The sequence below is a fragment of the Amblyomma maculatum genome, chromosome 6 (assembly GCF_055883805.1).
Source record: "Amblyomma maculatum isolate TAMU_Amacu chromosome 6, ASM5588380v1, whole genome shotgun sequence".
NCBI classification, from domain to species: domain Eukaryota; kingdom Metazoa; phylum Arthropoda; class Arachnida; order Ixodida; family Ixodidae; genus Amblyomma; species Amblyomma maculatum.
This window is the reverse complement of record NC_139349.1, coordinates 172,156,991-172,178,815: the sequence shown is the minus strand read 5'-3', so window position 1 is coordinate 172,178,815 and position 21,825 is coordinate 172,156,991. Positions and strand designations below refer to the sequence as shown.

Genomic DNA, 21,825 nt, shown 5'->3' with positions numbered 1-21,825 from the left:
TGGGGTACGACTAATTGGTCCCGCTCTACTCCGCGCTTATCCTTGAATAAGCGATATAGCACTCCCTCTCTCATCTCGAAAGAAATATTCTTTGCTGTCTTAGTGGCGCGGTGGCGGTCCCTTATCTTCTGTATCTTGGGATCATTGGCTTGCTTCATAGCTAAGTCCTCTCGGGTTCCACTTAGAAGTCTCGTGAGATTACTAGACACTGGCGGCAAGAGGTTACTCTCAAGAACGTCCTCATTCCGCGTCTCATCAAGCTCACTTTCAAGTTGACTTATCTGAGATGCCTCGCTCTCAAAGGTTTCTGACCCGCTATCTTCCGCATCGACCACTGTTTTAACTGCCGTTCCCTCCGCTGTGGAATTTTCTGGAATAAGCAGTGTAGGTAGTTCTCGCGCCTTTGAACGTGTTAGGGCTTGCACAACTCTGTCTCCGAAAAGGATGCCCCTTTTCGCAGCAGCATGTCCGATTTGTTGGAAAACAAATACGGATAGCACTTAGGAGGCTTTCCTGAAACGGCAGCCTCGGTTGTTAACTCGCCGAAAAGTCCCTCGATGACCAAGTTCGCGATTGGCAAGCACGCACTCTGTTCCTCCACTACCTGGCGGATCCATGCACACTGTCCTGTATAGTAGGAAGGCGACACAAACGCCGAATGAACAACATCTGTCATTGCGGCCGAATCGCGCAGTACCTTGCAAGGCTTCCCGTTGACTACTAGGTCATGCATGTAGGGTTCCAAAAGCTTCATGTTTTCATCGCAGTCACTGACAAACGAGAAAGCAATCTTTTCTCTTCCGGCAGTTGATGGCAAAGTGACCCTGCTCATTACACCTAAAGCATGTGAGCGGCTTCCTAGCCTCAAGCTTGTTCTATGTGTTCTGCGCGTTGGTCACTTCCTCACTTTTCTCACTGCCGTCCTTTCTAAGGTGTTTGCCTGAAGAAGCCTTCCTTTCTTCGTTTACAACTCTAGCAAAGTGCCTTTCCTTACGGTTATTCACACTCAACTTGGGATTGCGGGGACCATCCACTGCTGGGTTGCTGAATTGTCGGCGCGAAGCGTACTCCTCAATGAGTTCAGCAGCTTCAGTTGCCGACCTAATGTCGCCTCGGTCCTGTAACCAATTTATTTCTTTTTCTGGGAGGCAGTTATAAAACTGCTCCAAAAGAATTCGCTCGACTACAGCGTCCCTATCACTGTAGGAATCAGTGCTCTTTAGCCACTCGCCCAAATTGTCTCCTAAATTGTACAGGAATTCAGGTTAACCCTCGTCCCTGGACTTAGTAGCGTTCCGAAAACGTTGTCTGAACGCCTCGGCGCTAAGCCTATACTTTCTCAGATGGCAGCCTTGACCTTCTCGTAGTTTTCGCGTCCTCCTTTCTTAGCCGCACGACAACCTCCGCTGCCTCGCAGGGCAGAACCGTCAATATTCTCTGAGACCAAGTGTCTCGCTGGAAGGACAGTTTTTCGCAGGTTCGCTCAAAGTTAGCCAGATGGAGACCGATATCCCCTGATATCACATATGGCTGCATGTACTTTGACATCTTGAAATCTGCCTCTTTGTTGAGAAGAGACACCGCTAGCTGGGGACAATTGCCCGACCTCTTGCTCAACTCCACTTCTAATTTCCGGAGCTCAATTTCTTGCTCCAGCCTTTTTTGCTTCTCTCTCAATTTCACGCTCGCGCCTCGTTTCCTCTGTTTCCCGCTCTCTCTGCTGTCTGAGCTGCTCCTCCTTTTTTGTCCGATGAGGTTCCATGCTTCACTGAGCTCCTCATCATCGGTTCCCAAATCAGTGATTGCCTTTAAAATCAAGGGTTTTCGGGCCAAACCACTTGTATCAATTCCCAATTTCTCACAAAATAGCAACAGTTCCGGTTTCTGCAGCTTTTGTAGGTCCATGATCGCTCCGAGTGTCGGCTACTTCCAAAACAACTCTGCAAACTACCAAACCTAAAGGCGTTTCAACACTATTTACCAGTTCTAAAATCTAAACCTGTTCTAGAACCTGGTCCACATCAGAAGAAAAGCCAAGCACTCACCCACACATGAGATCGATGTTCCGAGCTGCTCTCTTGTTGGCCGATTGTTGCTCCTGCTTGTTGCTTGATAATGCCACCTCCAATCACCAGATGATATGGCTTGTAGATTCTGATCCACCTCCAATCACCAGATGTTGTGGCTTTTAGATTCAGACCCCACCTCCAATCACCAGATGCTGTGGCTTGTCGATTCAGATCCTACCACTGCCACCAGTTGTCGTGGCGCTGGGACTAAGTCGACCCGGCCTTCACTTGGTAGCATGCAGAGACTCCGGGTTGATGAAGGACTGAATCTTCGAAGTTGGTAAAATATATACAAGCAGGTTTAATGACACTTTGAGAAAACGTATTTACATGAAAAAAGGGTATATCAGAAAAATGGCAAGCGTTAAGAGTTCATAGCGAGAAGCGTCTGGATGAGCCGTTTACCCAGGGCGCATTTCGTGCTCTGCAACGTCCTTAAATCCCCTATGTCCAGCCCCTCTCTGAAGATGCTGATCAATCAGTTCCAGGGCATACCCCTCAGATATCGGCAACCAATCGAACACATCAATACACTGATCGGCTGATGCACTGACTGGTCCACTATTGTTTCGTCGGGCGTGGTCACTTGTTGTCGGGTGGAGCTCGGGACCGGCGAGGAGGTAAATTTCGATTCTTCTGCAAAGATCGGCTATGTTGGTTCCGGCAAGTGGATTTCCTTCTCAGAAACCCAAGTGTACGTGCGCGCCACGAATACTGCTCCCAGCGTTGTCCCTTTCCGGCAATTGCAACTCTTTCCTGCATTCACGGGAAATCCTCTAATGGCCGTAATCCTCATGCTCCTTTCTTCTCCTGTACGTCAGCGGACGTGTAACTCCGATCGTCTCCTTTGGACAATAGGCACTCCTCACTTGTGATTAGCGCCTCTCGAAGGGAAGGGTGAACAGTTGAACAAAAGCACTTCCGGCTATTTCTCACAGGGCGACATTTCTTTGTATTTTTCTTGACGTTCCCTTAACAGGGCAAACTTGGCAGTTGTAGGGTCACGACAAAGCAAAGCATGCTCACACAAAAAGATTCATGTGAACACGCTCACTTAGAGCCCTTGCACAAACAGCGATATCAATACCATGCCCACAAGTGCGCGCAAGCGCGCACCATGCACGGTCACAACAATGACTAGCAAACACCAATGGGCAAATCTTTCCTTGATGTTCTTGAATCAATACCGCACCAATTCCTCACTCACTTGCTTCCGTTTGTACTGTGAATGGCCGGTTAAGCCGCAGGCGTGCAGTATCCGCGAAGGCTGCAGACAGTGAACGGAATTATCCCTGCTCTGCTTCTGTCCATGACTAGCGGGCATCCTTCCGGAGGAGCTGACGGAGGAGTCGCGCCAGGTAAGCGCAGTTCGGAATGAAGTGGCGGTAGAATCCCACCATGTCCAAGAAACGCTGGAGAACCCTTTATGCTGTTTGGTGGTGGGAGCTGCAGAATGGCCTGAAGCTTTTCTTCATCCGGGCGAACTGTGCGCCATTCCACAATGAAACCAAGAAGGTTGATTGTGCTTGTCACCACCTGAACTTTGCCGGGGTTAATGGTGATGCCCGCATTCTGCATTCGTTGAAGGACATTGGTTAGATGAAGGAGATGCTCTTCCAAGCTTTCTGAGAACACTACTACGTCATCCATGTAGGCCATAGCGTAGTTAAATTTAGCGTCTCCGAGCACAATATTCATTACACGTTGAAAAGTAACAGGTGAATTGCACGAACCGAAAGGCAATCGCACAAATTCGAACAGTCCCCGGTGCCAAGTGAAAGCCGTTTTTTTCAATGTCGCAGCGGTCAATCAGGATTTGCAGAAATCCCCTACTGCAGTCAAGAGTTGTAAAAAAGTTTGCTGACCCAAGTGAGTACAAGACAGAGTCAACTGACCGGAAAGGGTAAGCATCTCGCACTGTCACAGCGTTAAGGCGTCGATAATCGAACACACAACCGTGCTGCGCCATCTTTCTTAGCCGCGAGAACAACAGGGAGCGTCCAGGGGCTTTTTGATGGTCTCACCGCACCGGTAGCTACCATTTAGTTGAGGGTCCCATCCCGCAGCGCTTGCTTGTGGACACTCAAAGGCCGTGGATTGAATCGGATAGGACGAGCATCGCCGGTGCCGATCCTGTGAGTTAGTATGTTGGCCTTCCCCGGAGTCCCCGTGAACATTGCTGCAAAGGGCCTGAGTACTGTCTCGATTCTGCATGTTTCCGCTGGTGACCCAGTGAAGGAATTCAAAACAGTTAAAATACCACTTCCTGTGATATTGGCCGAATGGCCGTCCGTGGCAAGCAACTGTGACTTCCTCAGAGGCCTTGTTCTTGAACATAAATGCTTCTGTACCGCTGCCGTACCGGTAGGTTCTCTTACAGAGATCCATCACGATTCCTGCCTTCACTATGAAGTTACGGCCTAGTATGACTGGCCAGGATAGTCCGGGGAGGTGCAAGAAACGGTGTATAATCTTTCGACCATTTATAGTAATTATTAAGCGGGCTGCTGAGGTTGCGGGTACTATGTGAGTCGGCGCCATACCGAGGTTAGTGTTTACACTCCGCAGTCGGACACGTTTTGTCTCACAGGAATTCTTTAACTGATCGCCGAAGACACACCATAGACTCTGTCTAAAAGGGCTGGTAGTTCCAGTCCGGGCATTTTGACTAAGATTAGCAGTGTCTTGTCTGGTTGGCTTTCCTCAAAAGAAGTTGGCGGGACTGCACTCACCTAGTGTTTGTAGGGTTTTTTGGTGTCTGCCTCATGCATAGCAGGTGGTGACGATGGTACGTGCATCAATGGCACCTGGGTCGGTTCAGGCCGCAAAGGTAGCAACTGAATCAGCTCTCCCGGTGGTTGGCCACGTCTGTGCGGCATGGCCGCTGGTTGCTATGATGACCAAAACACCCTCCCCTGTGTTGTCCTGAATCTGCAAATCGTAGGACAAGTTGTGCCCGGGGGCGACACCCACGTCTCCCCTGATGGCAACACCGTTGCCCCCGCAGGTGAATCCCACATTGCACTCGGTGGCGAGACCCACGTTGCACCCGAAGGCGACTATATGGTACCCGGTGGCAACACCCACGTTGCATCCGAAGGTGACATTGTTGCGCCCGGTGGCTACACCCACGTTGCACCCGGTGGCGACACCCACATTGCACTCGAAGGTGACATTGTTGCACCCGGTGGCGACACCCACATTGCACCCGAAGGTGACATTGTTGCACCCGGTGGCGACACCCACATTGCACCCGTAGGTGACGTCCACGTTGCACCCGTAGGCGACATTCACGTTGCACCCGTAGGCGACATTCCCACTGCACCCGTAGGTGACATCCACGCTGCACCCGTAGGTGACACCCTTGCACCCGAAGGTGACACCGTTGCACCCGAAGGTGACATCCACACTGCACCCAATGGTGACGCCGTTGCACCCGTAGGTGCCGGTAGATGGCAGTTCCTGCAGGTGGTGTCCGTGATTTGCGCGTTCTGACTTTCGATGGCCCAACTGCTGTCACACAAGGGGTCCCAGCGCCTGCGTATTTCAAGACACGGGGCTTCGTCTGACCTGCCATCCCATGTAATCGGTTCGTCACCTCAGTAGGCGCATCAGGGGTTGTGACCCCGTGCAAGTCGCCAGCCCCCGTACAGTAGCCTGGCGTCTCCAGGCTGCGCGCTGCCGATGATCCAGGCCACGCACAGGACGGCTCGAAGCAGGTCTCCGCCGGGGGAGGTGGTTTGTACTGGCGCTCCGCCAGGAAAGATGCCTCGATGCGGGATGCTTCCTAGCCATGTCATTGAAGTCCGCGAACTGGCAACGCCGGAGATATGGCTGGTACCTTGGATGGCACCGATATATGGCATGAGCCACCTTCTGTGGTTCCCGAACTGCAGGATCTGCCCGCTTATGCAGCTCTTGAAAACTGCGCAAAAACTCTAGCAAACCCTCGTTTTCGCCTTGCGTCCTGGTGCAAAGCTCGTCTTTCAAATGGTGTCAAAGTCAGGCAGCAAAAACTCTTTTCGAAAACGGTACATAAAATCCTGCTTTGTTGTGAACGGCCGCTGTCTATGCCTCCAGGTTGCTGCGGAACTTGCCAAAGCTACAGGAAGCACACGCGTGACCAGATCGCTGTCCGAAATTGCCATTGCCATTTGATAATCGTCGATTTCATGAAGAAAATCGCGAACAGATTTCCTTTCGGCGTATCCGTCAAACCTTGGCACGGCCAAATTCAGCTGCAGCTGATTATCGCGATACAAGGAAGTGGGCGTTAACGAAACTGCCTCGCTTCCTACCATTTCTCTGAAATGTGCCTTTGATTCAAGTAGCTCGAACAGTAGGCCAAGAATTCCGCTACCAAAGTCCGACGGTTCGCTTTTGCTGTCTTCCGATTGCTCATGCTCGGAACCCGCCTTTGTGGGATGTCAAACTGTCTCTGTCAACTGGGCGCTTGCACCCGGTAAGTCCGACATCGCTACGCAGGAAACTGCATGAACCTCAAATTGCGACACTCGCAGAGCAAGCCAAAGCTCGAGCAGAAATCACGTTGGGCGCCAAATGAAGGCTCCGCTTTCTAGAATACAGGTCCGCGAGCGACGGTCTCGCCCGAAGAGCGAAAAAACAAGTATTTTTTAAAACACCTGTTTGTTCCGGATCAACAAAAAGTATTAAATAAAAAAGAAACAGCAATGGTCGAAACTGCGCTGAAAACATGCCGTCGAAGTGCGCGACAATGGACTGTGCAGAATAAAACGGAACATGGGTCAGGGCTTCACCGCGGCACCACAAAACACACTGCGGCGCGGATAGGGCGAGTAATAGGGCCCCCAAAGAGTTTACGACGGTACAAAAGCCTTGCTTCTCGCGTGACAGCACTCACGCTAATACTTCTAAGGCATTCTTGTAGGCACCGCTTCCGTCTTCCTCTGGCAGGACTCCGCTCCGTCGTCCGTGTACATCCCGTCGGCCTGGAGCACTGCCTCGCCGCCCTTCGCTGGCCGGCCGCCCGGCAAAAAAGCCCCAAGCCATGCTTCCGACGCGCTTATCTACCCACGGTCTCACGCCGATAACATGCCGCCCCCGCTCCAGGCAGCTCGCTTATGCGTACTTGCGCTGCCCGGGCGGACACCAACACTAACAGCAAAAAGCGCGCGTGGTTTGAAACACTAAAAGGGGCTGTGGGGCCCCACACCTTATGTGATCGGCGCTCGGATAGCAGAGCCATTGTCATAGCAACTGTCAGTGGTTGTCAAAACACCAAAGCGGCCATTTTCCTTCTCTTGAGCGCCATCTACTCGCACAGCATCATGGACCCAATCCTTATGCGAGCGGAAGAAGATAGTTTGAGCTATGCTAAGACCAGAGTAACGGTTTGTGTAATCGCAACTAAACGCGCCGTTCAACCTGAGCGTTGTACTGCTTTCACACTACCATTGGTTTAACAACGCCTAAACCTGCCTAAAGGTTTCTTCCACATGAACATTCTTGTATGCGCTTATTGAAACACGTCTGGATTCGTGCCGTCTTTCCTCGCTTTAAAGTTTTCCCCTTATTTCCTCTGTGAAAAACTGTGAGCAATGTTTCATTGTTCATCAGCAGCGCCTCATGAGCAATGCAGCGGTGGCGTAGAGGTATAACATCCGTCTTGCGTGCAAGATGACCGTGGTTCGAATCCCTGTACCGCGCATTTGTGTACCGCATCATGAAAAAAGAGAAATGTTGCGCGTGTCAATCGAATTCCATAAACAGGTTTGGGTTGCGACGTGATGCCGATGAACACCTCACCAGAAAATGATTTGGCAACCCTGATGTAGGTATCGGCGGCAACCTGCTATGAATATTCCACCAGCTAGGGCTCAAGCGTTAAACGTTCTAACGGTCAATTTCCAATGACCGCCTTTCCAGAGCCAGACATTCTTCGTCATCGAAGTGAGCGCCACCGTGGTCAATTGCTCCGCAGCCGCTGGCGACTGAGGCGGGGAGTTTATTAACTCCCCGCCTCAGTCGCCAGCGGCTGCGGAGCAATTGACCACGGTGGCGCTCACTTCGATGACGAAGAATGTCTGGCTCTGGAAAGGCGGTCATTGGAAATTGACCGTTAGAACGTTTAACGCTTGAGCCCTAGCTGGTGAGGCTACTCTAGCAGCCCTTTTCGACGAACTAGCGGGCAAGACATTGTATATCATTGAGGTTAGAGACTAGCGAACCAAGTGAGGTATGCACTGTACACAAGGGCGGGCATGTTTTTTCTCGACGTTTACCGGACAAAAGAGAACTAGGAACAGGGTTCCTGGTCAATAATCATATGTCTGGCAACATAGAGAAACTTTATACCATAAATGAGAGGTTGCCAGGCATTGTGGCTCAGTTTACTAAGCGTCAAAAACGGAAGGTTTTATACAGGCCTACGCGCATTCATGATCACCAGGCAGTCTAAAGGTTCAAAGAAGGTGTAGAATCGGCAATCGGGAAAGTGAAAACTCAGTCCACTGCACTGATGGGCTTCTTGAATGCAAAGCGCAAAAGGCAGGCTGGAGATCAAGAAGCTTAATAGCATAGGGGAGTTAATAGTTCAAAGAGCGCCACAACTTCAGAATCAAAAATACCTTCTTCAGCAAACCACACATTCGGATGTGGACATAGAAAAGACTGAACGGGGAGACTGAAAATGATATTGACTTCGTACTGTGTTCTAATCATGGAATTGTGCAGGATGTAGAGGTAATCAGAAAGGCGCGATACAGTGACCACGGAATGGTATAGTCTGGAATTAGTATAGATCTGAAGACGGAATGAAACAAATTAAAAATAAAGAAGTCCATCACTGAATTAGTATTTAGGAGGAGGGCACACGAATTCAGGACCGCGTTACAGAATAGATATTCAGCTTTATTTAACCTGACGACCTCAGTGAGAAGCGATGAAGAATACCTCCAAAGATATTGCCCCGAACAGTTTCAATCTTTACTTGTTCCTGTTCGACAGCCGCTGGCATGCGGCCTTATCATTGTAATTCTGGCGCGCTTATAAATTCTGTACCCCGTGTTTGTTCATGCTTGTCGCGATACGACGCGTTATTTTCTTGGTCGCGAACGATACGCCGAGATGTCTCGAAGATTCCGATCACTCGCTTTTGTTTCTACAATGTTCCTGGTTTTGCTAGTAGCAGTTTGCGGCGTTATCTAGATTGTTCTGTGTAGCCTTTAAATTGAACATTGACGAGTGCGGCAGATATTCTTTGTTCAACTATCGACGAGCATGTTTGTTTGCTTAGTTCTTTTGCAGGCGCAAGTCAGCCCAATAAAGAGTTAATTTCTGTACCATCAAGCTTCTGTCTCCTTTTGGTGTCTATGGCCTTGTCACCACTACATGACATCTGGTGGAGGTGCTGCCCTTGATCCTTCAAGCCAAGACATCAGCCTTGTTCCTGTCGCCCTGGGGGACCGGCCTACAGGTCACCGAGCCAGTCGCCGACTTCAAGGGCTACAACCCGAACACTGTCTGCTGCCTCACCCCGTTCGGCACCGGAAGCCATCATCTCTGAAAATGATCCAGTAAACAGCACCGGTTGTCTTCGTGTAACCCCGGGAGCCACCCATCTTCCAGGGACTTCCTACTAAAGATGCGGAAGATTGAATGGATATTTTCCACCATGTGTCAGAATTCAACAGCTGGAACGACGAAGCGAAAGTAAGGCAAGTCTGTTTTGCTCTTCAAGGATCTGCCTGTACATGGTTAGAAAATCACGAGGCAGCTTTGAATAATTGGGAGATTTTCAAGAAAAAGTTCTTGACTTGCAAGTGTCGTTCAGAAGGAAAGAGCCAAGGCCATTCTTCAGTCAAGACTTCAACTCCCAAATGAGCCTGTCCTGGTTTACAGTGAGGAGATGAAGCGCCTGTTTCGCCGCGCTGACCCTACCATGACCGAAGGTTAGAGAGTGAAATTTTATTTGCGAGGCGTTAAAGATTCGGTTTTTGCAGGACTTGTCCGGAACCCGCCGAAAACTGTGGACGAATTTGAAAGTGAAGCATCGACCATCGAGAAGACATTGGACACCCGGATAGGCCACTATGAGTGACCACTTCAACCGGACTGCTCAAGCCACTACCCCAGGCATCAGCAAGCAGAGAGAACCTTCGGAACCTCATCGGGAGATCGTGCGAGAGGAGCTCCGCCGAATGCTGCCATCATCGCAACAACCCTAGGTGGCGACGCTCTCGGACGTCGTCCGTGAGGAAGTCCAGCAGGCGCTGGTCGTTCCTCAAGCGACGGCTGCGACAGTTCCAGAACAAGAAACGACAGCGATGAATTACGCTGCAGCATTACGTCGACCTCTGCCCCGACTGACTTACCAAGCCCTCCTCTCTACTGTCCTGTTTCTGAAAGCCGCCCCTTGGCCCCCGCCCGCCAAGACTACCAACGCCCCCAAGCCCCAGGAAGTGCGACGCCTGGAGGACAGCGAGCAACCGGCCATTATGCTTCCACTGCGGTGAGGCCAGCCACATTCTATATCACTGCCCGTACCGACGAATCGGCCTCCGCGGATTTGCAGTCGACGCCCCAAGACCCCACCGCGTTGAACGACCTCAAGAAATCGAGAACTACCTGCGAAGTGGTGAGTTTGCGTCATCAAGCCATCGGTTTAGGTCCCCATCCCCGTTTTCGTCGCCAGGCTGCAGCTACAATGACAATGTGCGAGGAAAGTCCCCAAGGCACCGAAGGGGAAACTAAAGGTTGCAAACTTTGGGAGGTGAGGTTGCTATACGGCGAACTAACGAAGATCCTCCGCCGCCAACGACGAGTAACGATGACGCCACTATGACGCGGACATTAGTTATGAAGACGCCCTCGACGAGCTCAGACTTCAAAGTGACACAGCCGCTCCGCACGATGTCAACATCCAAGACGACGCGACCAGACTCCAAACCAACACCGCGACCCAGCGAAGTGACAAACATGTGCCCCTGCCGCGACCTCAGCACAAGACGAAGCAGAGACCGAGCACCGAAGCCAACATGCAATACGAGGACGCGAACGAGTGACCTCGAAGTTGCTGTCGACGGTCGGACTGTTACCGCCTTTGTGGACACCGCAGCTGACTATTCTCTGATCACTGGAGCGTTCGCGGCGCAGCTCAAGAAAGTGACGACCACTTGAGATGGCCCGCTGGAGCTACCCTTATTACGCCGTCGGGGCGATGCACCGCAAGGTTTACAGCAAATGGACGTACCTACCCTACCAGCTTCGTCGTCCTACAGCAGTACTCCCGCGACGCGATTCTGGGCATGGATTTTCTGAACGAACATCGGGCGATCATCGACCTGCGCTCAAACCTCATCAAGCTCTCCACGGACAACACAATACCTTGCAGCATAGCAGTAAACAGACAGAGACACAGCGAGACACACGGGACGAATGCCCGTCCCATGTGTCTCGCTGTGTCCCTGTCTGTTTAGCGGTATGTGGCAAGAAAACCGTCGCCAACTCGCCCAAGCTTCCATCCTGGCAAACGCAATACCGTCCACGACGACTTCGACGCAACGCGTCGCTCGAAACGTCCTCGAAGAAGTATTAAGTACACCACCCAGATCAAGCATCGTCATCTCCGTGGCTAACAGCGACATCCAAACTGCTGAAGGTGTCGTCTAAGGAAACACCCAGTTGCATTTGGAGCGCGGCACTAGGAGTTGCAAGAGGCGTCGCCCGTTTCCGTCATGGACAAGCTCAAGTGCTCGTCACGAACTTCATCTACGAATATACCGAGACCTGAACAAGGATCTTACGATGGCGTTCTTCGAGGAGCTAGCGGACACCCGAGAAGTCTTTGCCCTCCCCAGCCAACTTGAGAACGATGCACCCAACCGAAACAGGCAGCCCAATTTCCACATCAACCCAGCGCTCCCTCGAGACAGACAAGACTAGATTCGCACTCTTCTTGAAACCTACAGGGAGTGCTTTTCTTCAGCGTCGAAGGTGCGGCAAACTCCATTGGCAAAGCATCGCATTATCACGGACGAACAAGCTTGACCGCTACGTCAAAGCCCCTACCGTGTATCGCCCCGAGAACGTCAAGCCATACGCGATGAGGTTATCAAGCCATCGAAGAACCCTTGGGCGGCACAGGTCGTTTTGATGAATAAGACGGGACACTTCGTTTCTGCGTCGATTTCCGCCATCTAAACAGCATACCGAAGAAGGATGTGTACCCTCTCCCTCGCATCGTTGACACACTGGACAGGCTCTGCAATTCAAGGTACTTCTCATCGATGGGCCTGAAGAGCGGCTACTGGCAAATTGAGGTCGACGAGAGAGATCGCGAGAAGACCACATTCATCAGACCGGACGGCCTATTCGAGATTAGGGTGATGCCATTTGGCCTCTGCGCCGCACCAGTCACATTTAAACGAGTAAGCAACACAGTTCTGGCTGGCTTAAAGTGGCAGATTTGTTTTGTATACTTGGACGACGTCGTTGTCTTCTCGTAAAACTTTGAAGACCACCTGAAACGGCTGCAGACAGTGCTGGAAGCCATCAAATCATCGGGACTAACGTTAAAACCAGAGAAGTGCCACTTCACCTACGAGCATCTGCGGTTCCTAGGTCACATCGTTAGCAAGGATGATGTTCGCCCAGATCCGGAGAAAACAGCGCACAATTTTCACCGCCTGCCGACAAGAAAGCTATGCGCAGTTTCCTTGGGCTGTGCCCTTACCATTGACAATTTGTCAACATTTTTCGCGCATCGCCGCACCGTTGCCGCAGCTTACAAAGGCTGACGTACCTTTTAAATGAGAAGCGCCGCAAGGAGCAGCCTTCGACGAACTTAAGCGCCGCCTGCAGTTCCCTACTGTCCTTGGCCACTTTGATGAAAACGCCGAGACCGAAATTCATACCGACGAGAGCAGTATTGGCCTTGGAGCCGTTCTCGTCCAGAGGAGTGCTGGACTGGAGAAGGTAATCGCCTAAGCTAGCAGGTCCCCCACTAAAGCAGAAGCCATTTACTCGACGACCGAGAAGGAGTGCCTCGTGATCATCTGGGCCATTTCTAAGTTCCGTTAATACATATACGGTTGACCATTCAAGGTGGTAAGCGACCACCACGCGCTCTGCTAGCTGGCTAATTTGAAAGACCCCTCTAGCCGCCTTGCCTGATAGAGCCTAAGACTTCAAGAATTTGACGTGACTGTAGTCTATAAGTCGAGCCGCAAGCATTTAGACGCAGACTGCTTATCCCGCGCTCCCGTTGACGCTCCCCCGAAGTACGATAAATCTTTCAAAGGTAGCCGGAGCGTTGCATAGGCCGAAAGGCATCACATTAAATTCATATAACCCATCGGGAGTCACGAATGCCGTCTTCTCCTTGTCTTTCGGAGGCATCGGTATCTGCCAGCATCCGGGCGGTGCATCAACAGATGAAAAGTAGGAAGCTGAATGGAGGCAGTCAATGGCATCATCAACACGCGGGAGCAGGTAAACATCCTTCTTGGTGACAGTATTGAGGCGGCGATAGTCGACACAAAATCGCCAGGTGCCATCTTTCTTTTTCACGAGAATCACAGGGGTGGCCCATGGGCTAGAAGATTCCTGAATAATTCTTCTTTGCATCATATCACGGACCTGTTCGTGAATTATCTTACGTTCTGAAGGTGAAACATGGTATGGTGTCTGTCTGATCGGTTGTGCAGTCCAGTGTCGATCATGTGGTGGGGGCGGGAAGGCGGAATCGATGGTGGCTGATCTCGAGCAAAGTCGAACACGTCCGCATATTCGACGGTCGTTGGTGGGTAGCGATTCATTTATCATGGACTGAAAATGGGAATCGGCATGGTCGGGACGTCTAGTTGAGCGAGCAACGCCGTTGAACGCGGCGATGTGCATAGAAAAGCGTTCTTCTTCAAAGTCGGCGAGTTTCAAACCACGCGGCAATACGGCAGGTTCGTTGGTATGGTTGACAGTCCAAAGCGTGGCACGGCCCTCGTTCACTCGAACAACGCTGCGGGCCACCAACACACTCTTTTTGGCACCGGAAAGGGAAGCGAGTTCCACCACAGAATCGAAGGCATTGGGAACCGCGCCCGAGGACACAACTGGGACGAAGATGGCGGACATCGCCTGAACGACTGTATCCTCGAAGACAGAAAACACTAGGACAGCCCGCGGCGATTCTTCTATGAGGGCCGATCGAAGGCTGGGGCTTATTGATATCTCGCCGCTGTTGAAGTCGGGAGTTGTGCCACACTGCTGTAAAAAGTCAACTCCTAGAATAACATCGTGCATAGAGGGAGGGAGCACCGTAAATTCAGTTCTAAACTCGTGTCCAGCGATCGCTACATTTACATAACAATACCAAGCGGAACCAACGATTCTGCCCCTACACCTCGAAAAATGATAGTTCTATCCGAGCCAAACATAATTTTGCGGCCGAGACGATTCTGGCAATCTAAGCTCATCACGGAAACTGTAGCACCCGTATCCACTAAGGCGATAACCCAGGCAGCACACCAACATCGCACCAATCCCGGCCTAACGTCGCCAAAAATTGGTACCAACATTGGCGTAATACTGGTTTTTTGATAAGTTACTACATCTTTTATATTGGTCCGGCTTATATGCCAACATTGCACCTGTTCTGGCACTGCCAACATAGGCGATCAGCTGGCCGGGCCGCTAGTGTCACACATTGGCATGCCACCAGTATTATTTGGCACTAGGTTACATTGGCAATAATTCGGCCGTGCCGCTAGTATCACAAATTGGTATTTATTGAAATGCAAAGAGTATTCATCGGCACACGTCACATTGGCACTGCCACTGTTAAGCCACCTTTAGCCATACAATTATTTCACCCTTGCCCTTACTGGTTCCATTTGCTTAACTGTCAGTCTGACAATTGTGGTTTTCTTATGCAGTCATTTCCGAATACAATCTTGCATGTCATCTCTTTAAGGAGCCATAAAAACCATGCAATTGAATGAGGCAAGCAAAAAATTTTCCGAAAATATTTTATTCAGAGGCCATATACATGTACATACCACAAGGACATCAGAGGGCCAAAATGCACTGCAGGAGGCATTGAGTATAGGTTTAATATGGGAGGGGCTAATAGGTGGAATTAGGAACAGGGCAGTAAGCAGCACATGACCAGGTAGGGCAGGGAGAGGTGATGGGGTGCAGTATGCATCTGGTCATGATGGAAGGGGCTGGACATGGGGAGCAGGGTTGAGTCACTATAGCATTGTAGTGCGAGAGGTGTTGCAAGAATTGGAGGCTGAGCACGGGTGCATTCCAGGGCAGTGTCCATCATGGAGGGAAAATAGCAGTAGAGTGTGGAGGATGGTGGTTGGCTGTGAAGGGTTGATGGATCAAGTGATGATGTTGAGGGGGGGGGGGCGAGCGCATGGCCCAGGCAGTAAGCTGGACACCCCGCAGGAAACAACCATTCAGGAACAGTTTGTTGAGGAGATTGGCACGTGGGTCTTACAAATGGCATCTGTACATAAAACAAGCATATATCACCATAAGATACAAACTCACCTTCTCAACACTTATCCAAACACATATTCGAAGTCTGGGTGCCCTATACGATTGAGTGCAAAATACAGAACCCCACTATAGTGAACTAGGATATAGTAAAAACTTTGATATAGTAAAGTCAAACTGGAGTCCCAGTTCATCTACCATAGGCAACTGCACATGTTTCCCCCTTTATAGTAAAGTTGTTTTTGGTAAAACTCGGTTAAAGTGCTTCTGGCCATAGCGATGACTCCCACGATAATATCGCCACCCGCGCACTACCTAGAATCGCGAGGTCGACTTGTATTTGAAAACAGAAAAATCACCCTCAGTGTTCGTTTAGGTGGCTTTACTACTAGGCTGAGTAGCAGTCAGAAGAAGCCTACTATACAAAAGCCTCGGAACCGTGAGGGAAAGCGCACAGCGCGAAGAAAAAAAAAGTAAACCTGTCTCACAATTATAAGTACTTGGGTGTCACAATTGCTAACAATTTATCATGGAATTTACACATTGATAATATCTGTTCTTCGGCCCTGCGTAAATTATATTTTTTGCGGCACAAGCTTAAAAGTGCTCCACCTAACGTAAAATTGCTTGCCTATTATTCCTTAATTAGACCTAAACTTGAATATGCGTGTGTAGTTTGGGACCCGTTTACAAAACAAAATATTAAAAGTCTCGAAAGGGTACAGAGAAAAGCAGTACGATTTATCTATTCCAAATTCTCTAGATACGACTCTCCCTCAGAAATAATGCGTAATAATGGTATTGAACTTCTTGAACATAGAAGGAAAGACTTACGATTGCGGTTACTTTCCATGCTTTGTGAAGGAAATTTAGCATTTCGCTCTTCATCTTATCTGTCTCTTTCAACATCTAGGCTTACTCGACACCACCATCCGAATTCACTAACACCTTATTTTGCAAGGACGGATGTCTTCAAATTTTCGTTTTTCCCCCGAACAATTGCAGATTGGAATGACTCGCTGTTGCCTGTTTCCATTGATTGATGTATTGTTCACTTGTAATATTGTTGTATTTTACCACCCTGCTTGGACCTGAGCAAGGTCTGCAGTATCTAATAAATAAAAAAAAAACATAGCAAGGAGGCGGCGTGGTCCATTCAGAAAGTAAAGGAGAGCAAAAGTGAAGCAAGAAATAGGGAAAGGGAAGAAATGGGTGAGCATTCACTGCAATGTGCAGCACAAAGCATGAGACAGCGGAGGCAGAAAGTGGTGGTGCAGCGAGTACGGTCTTACAGCACTTGAGTGTCACGCGCATTTATCATTTATTGCCTTTTAAAAGACAGAAAGAGCAAAAAGACCACCATGTTCATGCAAGGCTTTGGTTTTTAGATGAAATCGAACTTCGTTGCATTCATAATTATGTTGTCATCATGCCTAAGAGGTACTTCCACAAGATGTAAAGAAATTTTATAATGGAAAAATCACACAGGGATGATAAAAGCGAGATGTAAGGTATTTCATTTTTTTTATTAAAGTGCCTATTAAACTCAGTTCAGTTCAGTCGTTCCGTTGTGCCCGACTCTTCGTGACCCTATGGACCATATCACGCCACGCGTTCCGGTCTCTCACCATCTTCCTAACATCACATAACTTCATCTGCAGCGCCTTGAGGATGCCATATAACCACCCCGTTCGCTGCCTACCCCTCCTCCCGTGACCCTCAACGTTTCACAACATCAAATTTTTCTCCAGCGACTCCTCTCTTCTCATCAGATAACCAAAGTAGCTGAGCTTTAACTACAGAATTCGACCCTCCAATGAGCAGTCAGGGTTTATGGTCGACAATATTGACTGATTTAACTACTAGACAGCATTTTCAGGACCATGTCATCACAGACCGGTGATATAGTAGTAAAGACACTGATATAGTAAATATTTTTGCTGGCCACAGTGGCTTTACTATAAAGGGGTTCTACTGTATATATTGAAAGCCTATTGCCACACATTCTTCTTTTAGAGATCTCTGGTCCTGCAAGAACATGCAGCGCCTTATGATGTAGGGATGATAAAAATACATGCAAACTAATATGAATCCCACATACAAAAGAAAGATATTTGGAAGGAAGAACCTGCTTTCGGCAAGCAGATAACTTCAGGTGGATGCTTAGTGTTCATACAGAATTACAGCTCCTGAAAATATGACGGTTCCGGCTCCAGAACTTATCAATTTTTAAAAAATACTCAAAAATTCTGCAATAAAGCATAAAACTAAGCATAACTAAGCATAAAACCGGATGAAGAATATTTTTCTGCAGTGCACCAGTTACAGGCACACATACATTACTGCGGCCAGAATAAAGAAAATATTACCCTGCCAGAATCAAACTATAATTAGCTAACTGAGAGAGATGTGTACATTGCAGATATTCTCAAGCCTATATATGCATATTATATTTACAAGATCAGTGATGAATGAGACACACCTGTTTGGTTTACAAGAACCATGCCATTTCAAGTTCCAGCTTTTTAGTTTTCACAGCTTTTATGGCATGCTGCATTCTACTATAAACAATTGCCTTACTTGTAGTGTACCAGGTAAGTTTTCATACAGTGCTCATTATAAATTAAAGGCACTAAAACAACATGCGCGCACAAAAGAAAAGAAGAACGGGACAGAGCACCACTCACAACTGACTTATTGTTCAGAATAAAGTACATATATATCTCACTGCCGGCGCATGCGCAAGGAGCACATTCAGCATGATTTATTTTAAGATATGTTCAATAAACGCTTTCTCAGCATTATACTGACTGACCGACGTGTCACTGCCGCACAAATTACCTTTCCTTTCAATATAAAACGCTTCAATTAGCTCTCTGGCCATCGTATTGCCACTCCTTGCAAGAATGCGCACATCAGAAAAACATGGTTCACAAGTGCCTGAAGGGCAGGATCTGATATGCTTCGGAATATTGGTGCCATCTTTATTTGCTCTATGTTACGTTCATGTTCGCGGATTCGCTCATTAACACATCGGCCAGTTTGTCCGATGTAAGCGCAACCACAAGAGAGGGGAACTTCATACACAACCCCTTCGGCACATTTTATGATTTGTCGGCCATGCCTCATACCACAGCCTCTTTCAGTGAGAAAGCGTTTTTTTGAACAGCTTATCTTAAACTACATCATGCTGAATGTGTTCCTTGCGCATGTGCCGGCAGTCAGATATATTTGTACTTTGTTCTGCACAATAAATCAGTTGTGAGTGGCACTTTGTCGCGTTCTTCTTTTCTTGTGATTGTGCGTGTTGTTTTGGCGCCTTTAATTTATTATTAATAAACCCCAACTAGCCCAACAAGAAGTTCTCCTAACCATACAGAGTTGCTTGTCCAGCTAAAATTATTAAAGTTAGCCTGCAATGAGCAATTGAGCAAGTACTAGAAATTTACTTTGCATAGGCAAGGAAATATTATGCTAGATCTGAGTACAATATCATACTTCCTTATCAGCTAGCAACCTAGGTATGCATTTTTCCTCATCATAGCTAATCATATGGCCGTACCATCGGCAACCTTCCATGTGCAAGATTATTTTCAGTAAAGCATACATGGGTCATTTTATATCTAGGTACCAGGTGTGGTGCTCGTGCATCCGATCTCTTCAAACCAATTCATTGTAGTTGTTTGTATAGAGAACAGTAATCTGCCCGAATATCTGAGGCGAAATATTATTTTCATTGCTTAAGTACACCTTAAAATACAATGCTTGATGTGACTATGGGATAACAAAAAAAGGTACATCTAGCATGACAGCGATTTTTCGTTTTCACCCTATCACAAGTTCCTTGAAACACCTGTTTAATCCTGAGCTGAAAAGTTGTTTCGCACACATTTTGAAGTTCAATGTCTATAAAATGTTGCATTGTGAATTTATTTCAAAATTACATTTTCTTAACAGCCTCACAAATTAACTTTGCTTCAAAAATTGAAAATATTTTGTACTCAAATTAAAAATAAGATTGTCTGGAGAAATAGTATTGTTTGCCGAACAAAACGGCACATATGCAAAAAAGAACCAAAATCGCTCAAATTTAATGCGCAATGCATGAACTGAGAGTTCACCAGAGTTCACCTAAAATTTCAAGTGCAATAGCCCTGTAACATGGACTCGACAGCACCGGGTTGAATCAGCGTTGAGTAAGCAAGGTCACCCTTACTCGACCCGGTTGGTGTCTACATCTCGCTTTCCAGTGAGTAAGTATCGCAGCGGAGCGTAGCGTCGATATTCGAAGTGATTGTGCAAGTTTCTTATTCGTATTTTATCCCATTGCCTTTTACTATCGAGAGCTTAGATTATTTTTAACATTGATGAGCGGTAAAAAGCATTAAATTTCACTGACGCTCGCTGCCGCTCCAGAGGCTTTTTCATATCCCACAGTTCCCTATAACTCGACTCCCTAACTGGACAGCATCACATGCCTTAAGGTAAGCGGGTCAAGTGAGTAACCCTTCCCCCTGCAAGCGAGTTAACGCGACCAGCCACCTATTTTACTCGACCCGACTGTGTATACATGTAGCCCACACTGATTTTTTACTAGACAGTCGTCGTCGACCCAATTCTGCTGAGTTCATGTATACAGGGTGGAACACACGTGTAACAAGTAACAATGCTGCTAAGGATCCAATCTATTGTCTTCTGGCTCATCCAGTTTTCTAAAAAATATCTTGTCTGACAAAGGAGAATATTTGGAGTCAAGCAGCTAACCAGCACAAAATCCATATGCGTGCTCCAAAGCATGACTCCTCAATGCACTTACAGTTGCAATTTGCTGTGTCATGTGGCAGTTCACTAAACCATCTGACTAGACATGACAATTGAAAAAAAAAATAGTGGCCCATTTCTACTCTTATTAAGACATAGAAAAGCCGTCTGATGGTTTTTGTTGGCGGCATAACATTCAGAGACTGCGGGAGTTCGGCAAAGTTTTATACGTCTTATTTCGTTTGGCAGTAGCAAGTGGATGCAGAAAAATAAGTATGAGTAGGGGATATAAGGGGTGACAACATACCGAAATGAACCTAATGGACCAGTGATGCACACTGCGTATATTAAATGGCGTCACTGTTCACATCAAACACAGACAATCGTCTTTGAGTATGACAGATTTGAAGCCCAAGAGGTGGTATGGTTGTGGGCAGGTAGCTGGAAATGGGCAGTCCCCCTGAGAGGTGGGCGGCAAAATCACTGCCACCCATTATAGGGAAAGCCCTGGCAAGCATTCAGGCAAAGCTGCACATATATAAGAGTAATAAAAGCACAAGCAATGCACCCCTGAATGAGCAGCTGCACTAATAATTTCCTTTTGTCTTCAGCCCACCCCTCCTGCACTGTAAGCAAGTCTGCTCATGTTTTCCCGAACTCAGAAGCATATGCAAAAACAAACAATGTTCTCTAAAATTTACAAAATTTCAACGAGTACTTTATGATGATCTCCTTTCTGTAAACGTCTTGCTCTAGGATTACAGAATATATTCATTGCAGCTGCAAATAAACCGAGTTGGGAGCTAATGGCGAATTGCAAAGGCTTGGACAGAGAACTATTTAAAATTGTCGCTTTGAGCAAAGTAAACAGGCTGGTTTAGGTCAACGAAATAATGACAACTACTTCGTAATTTCAATAAGCTATGTCTGTCATTGTGCTATTACACCACAGGTTCACTCAATCTTGCCTCAACTTGAAATAGTCACATACTGTTTAAATAAAGCAGCGAAATATAGCACCAGATATTAAAGCATTGCCAAGGACACGAGGATATTATTTTCTGCATACAATGGGCAAGAATCCTGAACAAGTAAGTCTTGAGCTAAAAAGCCAGAAAAAGTCATATAGCACGCAATTATATAGCAAAAAGCCAGCAGAGCATTGAAAGCCAATATATGAATGCAAAAGAAAGGCAACATGTCATATGTACCGAGACGATGTTTCTTTACACACAGCATGTTTCATGGCAATGCTCTCCACAGTTGTTGACAAGTTATACAGCACCACAATGATGATGTTGTCTGCCTCGCATTCAGGCAGCACCCCTTTGATGGCAGATGATTGCTCGTGCAAAAGCAGTGCGATGATACAAATGGAGCAGCTGGACTGCGGGCGCTATAGCTAGAGCAAAGAGCCCTAAATGCAAAGAAAGAAAGTCTTCATTAAATCGATGCCTCTAAATCATGATAACAGCATACCACGGCTCTTCTCTGTTAAGTTAACCTATAATTG

The 21,825-nt window shown here is 47.9% G+C and overlaps 1 long non-coding RNA gene across 5 annotated transcripts in view; it reads left to right on the top strand.

Annotated features, from left to right (window-relative positions):
* The window catches only part of LOC146187410 (uncharacterized), a 138,025-nt gene that overhangs the window by 102,479 nt on the left and 13,721 nt on the right, over positions 1-21,825 (top strand). For 3 of the 5 annotated variants that reach the window (XR_014707927.1, XR_014707925.1, XR_014707926.1), the window contains one exon: positions 21,265-21,403. The exons of the other annotated variants lie outside the window; for them this stretch is intronic. This is a non-coding gene — a long non-coding RNA (uncharacterized LOC146187410). The remainder of the gene's footprint in view (positions 1-21,264; positions 21,404-21,825) is intronic. 5 annotated transcript variants of the gene reach the window in all.